Raw genomic sequence first — 9,656 nt, 5'->3', positions numbered from 1 at the left:
GGAAATTTCCCTTTACACGCAACAACAAATAGAAATGAAGTACATAATTATTATTTGATTATTATCAAATTTGATTCCTAGTAAACTAAATTAATTAAATTTATTGCCGTTTATTAATGAAATACAGAGTAATTTGTAATATATTCGTTTATTTATACGTAATGTGTTTCGTATATTTATAGGTAATATTTCCGCATATTATTTGTATATAACGTCCCGTATATGTTTATTAAACCATTAACATATACGGGAATCATTGCACAGTTTAGGTCATAAAGAAAGTACATGAAATAACAAAGAGAAAAAAAAACGAACCGTCATTTTTGTCATCGCGCACATTTTTTATATTCGTCGATTATTGTTCGCTTCTTTCGTTGAAGAATTAGCTATGCGCGCGATTCAACGTATTGTTGAAACGTGATTTTCATCGTCAAGTACATGTGTAAAAAAATATAAATGAAAAAATATAAATTATGATATTTAATGTACTACTGCTTTGAAACATTTTGAAAAAAATTTATATGAAAATTTGTTAGCGCGCGATTTTCTGCATCATTAACGCGACGACGTGTGTAGCTTCGCTAATGCACAATCACCGATAACGCGGCGGTGATTGATTGAGATCGCGATATATTTAAGTGTTAATGCGGGTTTATGAGATCGATTGAATTAATGCGTAATCCGCAGAGATCCGATACTTTTACGTGATTTACGTGTGTATCAAGAGTGTACATACGAGCGCCCGAGCTCGTTATGCACGGCCGGACGTAGGTGGGTGTTTACGCTCGAGTCGTGTGAAATCGGCCATTGTTGAACATGCCATTAAATTAATAGCACGAAATTATTGCTGAAACTAATACCACGCGGAAAGTCAATTACCGGTTAACCAAATCTGATTTAAAATATGCAGCGGGACGATATAAAATTCACGAAGCGAGCTCGCGTATCGAACAACCCGTGCGTGTTGCACAAAATTGAATGCAAATATGTTGCGTTTATTAGGCGATGTAACACCAGCCGAAAAACGACGGCGTTAAGCTGTATCGAATTCACCCTCGAGTCTAATTAACGTTTTGGAAAATGAGCGCGCGCGCGAATTTCTTCTCTCAGTCTCATTAAGCGCTTATTTATTATTACATGAGTTCTCAACCACGCGGCGTTTTCGATCATAAATCTTTGACGAAGTCAAACGTGATTTCATATCTAGTAGCGTATAAAGTTGAAGTAGCGTTTTCTACATTGATAGAATCAAAATCTTTTAACGATAATTATACTTTTATGTTTTTAATTGTTTCATAAATTTCTCAAAATGATGTGTGTGTGTGTGTGTGCAAATGTACTTTTATGCAAATACAATCGTTAAAAGAGCTTTGTTACAGCCGGAACTGCGTGTCCGCCTCGCCGCGGTGTCGACGAGTCGACGTTCTCGGCGGACACGGCGAGATTCGCGGACCGTTACCGATGTTAAATGCGCGCCGCGGCATCCGAAGACGCGAACTAATGTCCACGTCCTCCTCAGGTGTACAGCCGCGACTGCTACCGCGATGCAAATGCGGGATTCCGCGGACCGTCGCATAATGAATCCACTTTGCACCGCGGCGTGTTTCTTTCTCTCTTTCTCAGCTAAGAGAGAGATAGATAGATAGAAAGATAGATAGAGAGAAAGAGAGAGAGAGAGAAAGAGAGAGCTTTTTTCCGCTTCTCGCTGCGCGCCATTGCTCCCTCTCTTTCTCCCTTGTCCGTTCCTCGTCCGTTTTTTATCATTCGCGTCGTATTCTTGTTGCTCCCTTGCCGCACCGCGTGCGCGGCCAAGCGGCACTTAATGAAATGTCACAGGTGTCCTACCGATTGCGGCGAGTTAAATGTCGCCGGCTTCTCATAGTCCCCGCCTCTTCCTCTGTATCGCCGCGAGATTTCGACTTTGCGCGACGGAATGCGAGAAGATGACGGCGTATCGTGAGAGAAATAAACGATACAAACTTTGACGTTGGTGGATTATAAACGTGAGGAAAATTTGTTCTCGCGCACGACAAAGTTCCGCGTGAGAAATTGCTATGTGTATTTATTATATATTAAAACAAACGATTGACAGGATTATATATATTAACGATTATCTCTTTCGTTTCTTCGCGATGTTGTAAGAGAGTAGAATCCTTTCTATTATCGTTTCACCCGCGTTGATTTCTCCCGTCACAGCAAGCTCGCAATTAGCAACATCATCCTTTACAACGGGTACGCAAGTCCTTGTCAGAAGAAGACAAAGAAGCTCTTGCAATTGCGACGGCGTTTCGATTTCACTGATATTTCCGTGGAAACACAATGTTGGTAATCATTAGCTCGATTCGAAGATTTCGTTCTCACCGGGGCGATTTGCGTGCGCGACGACGCCTTATCAAACGACGACAGACGTCGCGCGCGGTCATTAACGTCATTAATAATTCATCCGTTTTATCGCTTCGAGAAAGTAGGTGCTCGCTCGTATCCCGGCGGAAAGCAGCGTTGCGCAACGTAACAGCCTCCTCAAACGATACGAACGGCAATACGGTAAGGATATTAGCGTCGAGACCGCGGGAGGTAAAGAGCACCCATTCGCCGCGTCGAGTTTCTCTCGCCGGGATGCTCGAAGACGAGAATTAAAATCGTCAATTCAATTGGCGAGACACACGCGCAAACGCGCATCCCTTTGCGTAGTCGTTTTTTTTTTTTTTATTTTTTTTATTTTTTTTTAAGTAATGTAAAAAAAATTTTTCATAGCGAGTTTACAAGCTTTTTTCTTTTAAATGTTTTTTAATCGATATTCCCGATTCTGCACTTGTTGCTCCGTGTTTTTACGCGGCCTTAAGAACATCGCAGCGTGCAACCCGCGATGAGTTATGATATGCATATGTACGCGTTGACGGGTCGACGAGCGATCGAGTCTGTTCGCGAGCCTGTTCGATCGATCGTGACCGAGAGAGCGTGAACTACCTGCCCACACCGGGTGCGCGCTTTTTCTTGTTCACCTTCAGCCAGCGAAATGTTGGCTATCCGTCACCGATCATTACGCCGCGTCGTATCCGCACACGCGCGAGCGCGGATCTCTGTCCTTGTTAAAGGCGGCGACATCGCGGTCGGAAAATGAAAGAAAAGACGCGCGAATAGATTGACCGTGATTGATGTTCGCGCGTGTAGATGTTTGAAGAATTCCAGGAAAGCCAGAGTTCTCTCTCAATCTCCGTCATAACTCATCGTGTTATTTGCCGTGTGTGAAAATTTTTGTTTCTATTCAGCAGACACGTAGCCGTACAGTTAGCCGGACCTCGGGCGAGAGACCAAAGAGACGTGCGAATCATACAATCCAATTATAGCCGCTCGTCGTCGTCGGGTTTCCGGGGGACCGAAGTCGATCGGGATAAGCGAGCGTTTTATGGTCGCCACGGTGGTGAACTGTTAGCCGCGCGGACGCACTTTGTTCCGCGGTTGCGGACGTAGCCGCGGGCTGCGATCCACCCACGAGGAAACGCGGACCGAGACAACACGGCAAGAGAGAAGAAGAAGGAGCGAAAGAGAGCGAGAGAGAAATGGGGGAGGTCGACAGGCCGGCAGAAGGAGAAACGGAAGAGAGAGGCAGAGAGAGCCGGCAGGTGAGGTGTCACGGAGAGCGCGAGTAATATATCGTTGCTCGGCCCATCCGTAGGTGGGTCTGCTCGTCCTGCACTTCTTCGTATAACCTCTTTTTCTCTCTTTCTCTCTCACGTCGAAGCCCGGGTATCTCACCCGAGCCCCTGGCGCTTAAAAGCAAGAGGGGTAATGCCGGTGTATAAACCTGGTCGGTGACTCTCGGGGCGAGAGTCCTCCTTCGTCTCTTCTCTCGCCCCCGCTCTCTTCCTCCTTTTTCACTTCCTCTTGCCTTGTTCTTCTTTATCATCTTGAAGAAAATCACTTTCCTCCTCACTTGCTCCGCGAGCATTGCCATTAGCGAACGCCAACGTGAAACGTGCACACGCCCGCTCACCTGCCACCACACCTCGCGGATGTTCCGCGCTCTCTCTCTCTCTCTCTCTCTCTCTCTTTCGCTTTTCCATTCTTTCTTTATCCTTTCAACTTGCTCAAAATTCTTCTCTTGCGTCCGGTTCTTTCTCTCGTTTCTTTTCCGACGCGTCTCGCCTCACAAATTCACTTCCTCGTTTTCCTCCCACAATCCTCGGCAGTCGTGATTATATCGACTGACACGTCACCCGCGTCTTCCGCGTGCAACGTATACACGACTTTACCTCGGCGGTCGACCTGTCGACTTTATTCAGCGCCGCGAGTGAGCGTCAATGGATGCCGAAGAATGTCGGTACCGCAAGTCGGGTGGGCGACAAACGGAATTTTGCGCGCGGAGACGGTTATCGTATTAAAGTAAGATAACAGACAGTCGCGGCACACACGGTCGTACAATATAAACTGCGATATTAATAGAACGGACAATTGTTTCCGCCTTCTCCTCAAACGCGATCCCTTCCGGGGAAGAACGTTGTCTCTCACTCACAAGCTCTCGCTCACAGTTACAACAATTATTTATTTATCAGCATTACGAGATAAACGTTGTTTTGTTGTGTTGAATGAAAGAACCGGCACGACACGCAAAACTTGATTTTTATCAATATTTCTTCTCTTTCGAAAACAATAGCCTATAGAAAATAAAGAAGAATATTTATATTACGGTGCATTTCACGTTACCATTATTATCACGCATTCACGTTCGGATTTTACAATGGCCCTCGCCACTGGCAACATTTACGTTTCCCCGATTTCACATGTATATGTATATATATATATATATATAGTATACACGCGCGCCTGGGAAAAAAAAATATATCAATCACCGCGGCCGGCCTGCGCGCGCGCCGTATATTTGGCATGGACGGGAACATAATAGGATTTGCGATAGATCGGCGGCGGCGATGCAACGAGCATCGACATGCCACTATGGCGGTTTCTAATTTCACGTCCTATATAATTGGTAGGATCGGACTAATTGGCGGCGTTTCGCGATTTATGCGGTGACACCGGCAACATCTGCCCTTGCAACGTACGCCCGCCGAATGCCCCGCGGGGAATCTATCCTCCTCTATGATTGCGGCCAATCATACATATTAATAGAGCTCATGAGAGATACGCGAGAAGCCCCTTCGGACTCTAACGGAATTTTGCCACGGCTATCCACGTGCGTGCCTGCCGCGTGCGCGCGGGACAGTCCGCTCGGCCGGCGATTTTCATCTCGACGGAGAAAAATGACGACAAATATGTTCGTCGTCGGTCGCGTTAGATAAATTGAAGATCGGCAAAAACATTTGCGAGCGTTTTTTGTCTTTAAAGCGCGTTGAGTGTTTTTAAACGTACGAGTTTTCACTTTGCGAACATTTTTTTTTACTATCTTTTGTTCTCTCTCTGTCTATTCGATCCAAAGATAAAACGGCACAAAAAAAACGCCGCTTCGCGATTTGATATCGCGGTCTTCGTAATTACACTCGGTTCGTATAATAAATCCGCTTCTAATTAGACGCAAATGAATGGCTGTCGAGTGTGACATTCAAGAGAACGTACAGCGCCTCGGTGCTTTTTGCACACCGAGGCGATTGTAACGCAGAAAGGAACGTTTCTTTCTCTGTGTGAACGACGGGGCGTTATTACGTTACGTTAAATATAAATTATCTAAGAGGCCTAACTCGATCCCCGCACTGATCGTGAAAAGATCGCATTTACGCGGAGGGTCCTGAGCCATCGCTTCTACATACGCCTACTTGTACGTACGGCGATATCTGCCGACGCCGTAAAAGGACAGTGCCACATGTGTAGGTTCGCGAGATAAAGGAATATTCTAACGACACGTCTCGCCGAGAGAGATAGATAGAAAGAGAGAGAGAGAGAAATATACACACACACGTATGTATATATCTCACACACGCGGACAAAGTAAAGGCGCGCGTGCGTCCGCGAAACGAGGAAACGCTTCGTTTCTCCTCCGCAGGTGTGGCACACGGTCGAGGCGTTAACCGAGTTGGCTTGGAATTTCACCTGGCTCCGCGATAGCCATTGATTTACAAATTAATTAACTACCGCTACCGACTTTCAATCGTTCGTTATGAATCACGAAAACTCTAAACACACACAATCCCCGCTCTCCCGAAAAAAATTAAAAAAAAAAAAAATAAAAAAGATTCATATCTCACGCATGTATTTATTTATTATACGCTGTCGAATTCTCTGATCTCACAATCATAGTTTTGCAACGCGCGCGAGCGGGCGCGGAATTGGACACTTTCGCGCGCGCTCGACGTCGCACAAGATTACACACCTCGGTCTTGTTGCTCGAGCGAGAAAATGAACCGGTTTACATAGATTGCGTTTTTTTTTTTTTTTTTTTTTTTACGCGAGTCTGTCTTACGTCACCGTCGCGGCAATTAAAATCCCGACAATGGGATTTTCGTCGGGATTAATGACGCCGTTGATGGCGCGGCGTCGTCAATTAGCCGGTTACTCCGATACGCGTTGCGTATTATTTAATCGCTCGGCAAGAGAGAAAGAGAGAGAAAGACCTTTAGGTCCATTGTTATCACTAATGAAGCGCGAACAGGTTTCGCAACCGAGAAAAAAAATGCTCTTACACCGACGAGGCACTTTATGGTACTCATTCGCGGCTCCCTCTCAAAGTTCACGCGGCGCTTTTAACGGCCGCGCATCGTCAAACACTTAAGCGCCCCGTCACGAGCGACCGACGGACAATTAAGCGGCGGTCTGATTATTATCGATCTCGCGGCCGGCTCTATCGATGGTCAGACGATGGCGGAGAAAGTCCGTCCGGGTGATCTATGGGTGAACTCGAGAAACGGCGCGCGCGATAGAAGAAAAGAAACTATATTCACCGCGTGTGTATTCCGAGAGAGCGACTTAATAGCTGGTTTGTCTCGCCGTTATGTTTGACACGGTTGACATTCATTATGATTAATTGCAGATACGTTTTAAGTTTTCTGATATTGTGATCTAGGACGAACTAGAAAATCGATCAAGCAAGAAATTTAATTGAAAAGGGGATGCCGGAATATTGCGTCCGAAAACGTGCGACGATGTGAAAAAAAATTCGCTCGTGATATGAATCTGGCGAAGAGTAAGAGAGAAAAGAGAGAGAGAAAGAGAGAGAGAGAGAGAGAGAGAGAGAGGGAAAAAACGGCCCTGCATATTCGCGCAATTAAATTACCGGCGTTTTTTAATTTCCCGTAAAGAATCTCGCGAGCGCACTGCGCCGCGCGCCACACCGGCCGATAGCTCCGGCCAGTCTCGGCCACGGGCTCGTTAAAAATCGAAGCAATTTATGAACATAACGTTAAAAGCAATACCATGCAAACTTTAATCTCGAGAGCGCGTGATATATCGCCGCGAGCCGGCCGATGCAATATTTCTCGAAAGCGCGTATGTCTCCGTTTCTCTTTCTCTTTCTCTATCTTTCTCTCTCCCGTTTTCTTGGCCTCTCTGGATTTGTTGCGCTGCTCGTCGCCCGCGTGTCTTGGCTTCGTTCGAATTACTCCGTGTGCCACGCGGTGTGTGTGTGTGTGTGTGTGTCACTAAATTGCGCGATTTGTCATCGAACCGTCAGCGCGATCTAATCGTGGGCGTCGTCGCTCGCACGCGAGCAAAAATCTCGAGCGGACATTTTCACTGACGGAAATTAGTCTCGGGAAATGAGACGGGAGAGTGGAACCCATCTTGTTGTTCGGTCCACGGGCGCCGTGTGCGCGGGATACACCTTGATGTACGGCATGTGTATCGGGCCGCGCGTGAGAGAGTGCGTGAGAGACCGTGCGTGACCGTACGTGACCGTGCGCGCTCGTTCGCGTGCAGCCGCGCGCGCATATGCAGCGCGAGTCGTTCCTCTCCTCGCGAGGGCGAAAAATATGTTAACAAGAGCCACGGGTGGACGTGCGTAAAACGAAACGACAGAGAGAGAGAGAGAGAGAGAGAGAACGAAAGAGGAGATAGAGAGGCCTCTAATTCCTCCTGCGTCGAGGCCTCAACCACGCACCAGCGACACGTGAGATGAAGACATCTCTCCTTCGAGTACACGACAGCGTACTCGGCTCGGGTCGAGCGCGCATAATGCGGCACGCACAGAACGCGCTCATTCTGTTACCTGTTTCCCGCGTTCTATAGCTTTGAAAAAGTGCAAAACGCGCACAAGACTCGAATTATATTTATTATTGTTAAGAACTGGATATTTCGTGTGTTCGTTGACTTAGCGAGAGCTAAGCTCTCGTTTATCGCGCGAGTTTGCTAGTGTACGTTCTTTATATTGCGCCTGATTTAACCGAGTGACAATTTCGAGGCGATTTTATAACGGGATTCCGACAAAGCGAGCGATGCAAAACGCGATCGCAAGATAGTTTATTACATACCGCGATAAGTTTGCGACCAAGTGAAAACTCCAAGTCGACCGAGTCTCTAATTAATATAGCGCGAGAAATAAATAAATAAAAAACCCAGGATCTTTATGCCGCGGAGACCTCGTGAAAGTTATTTCTACTCTCGATTCGGTGCGCGGCGCGACTCCACGGAACCGTGAAATTCCGTTCGATTTGTTGCGACCGGCGCGCAACGCTCGATTAATATAAATTGTTACATATTACGAATGTCTAATTGAATCGCGCGAGGATCGATATGGCGTAACGCTCGCGCGTGAGTCAGCTCGACGTGATACGCGGGAGCGGGTAGGAGAGCGTATGAAAAACACGCGAAATCTCTTTCGCAGGTGTACGATGATTTTAATATTGAAACGCGCCGCCCATATCTTTTCGCAAAAACGCACGTTCGCGAAAGCGCGACGGGTGTAGGAGGGTATAAAATATTCCGCGCCGAAATTCGCTTCTCTCGTCTTTTTTTTTTTTCCCCCCCGTATGAGAACAAACAAGACAACACGCGGAACCGCCGTCGTTCGTTTCTTCTTTATTCGCTTCTCCCGCGAAGTCTCGTCATGACATTTCCAAAGGGGGAACTTCCAGAGGAATATGTCTGACCGCGTGCACTTTGCAAACTTCAGCCAACAAACACACACACACAGGAGAGAGAGAGAGAGAGAGAGAGGAGAGAAGCACATGGCGCCGCGAAGTAGGATAGGGAAGATAACGTGACACACAGGATGTAAATGGTGTGTGCCTTGTGCGAGCAAGAAATCGCACACTTGGAACTTTCTCGCTTGGAACGAACAGGCTCGTTGCCGCTGCGTTCGGTCTATGTTACACGTTGTCCTGCGTGATGGCGACAACGATGCGGCGCATTGCAACGTTACCGTAGAGCCGGAGGTCTTTTGCCGCGACCGTGGGAGAGCGAATCAGACGCGCGCGCGCGCGCGCGCGACACCATTGATATTTGCGGGGAATGTGTCGCGCGCGTAAAAAGATTTTTGTTTGAATTTATATGCGCTTGTGTCGCGTTGACCCCCCGATTATTGCTTATCTAAACCGGCGCGTTTCTCGCGCGACACCACATTACGGTGTTATTGTGTGTGACCTTTTACGCAATCCGCCTTGTCGCAATACACGACGTAAATCCATACGGTTTTAACGAGATCATTAGCATACGGCCAGACACATCCGCGGCATAATATCGAGTTACACGTGCGCGATATTAACGGGGTATAA

Source organism: Pseudomyrmex gracilis, unplaced genomic scaffold (genome assembly GCF_002006095.1).
Source record: "Pseudomyrmex gracilis isolate BER0280 unplaced genomic scaffold, ASM200609v1 scaffold_52, whole genome shotgun sequence".
Classification (NCBI taxonomy): Eukaryota; Metazoa; Arthropoda; class Insecta; order Hymenoptera; family Formicidae; genus Pseudomyrmex; species Pseudomyrmex gracilis.
This window is presented reverse-complemented; position numbering follows the sequence as displayed.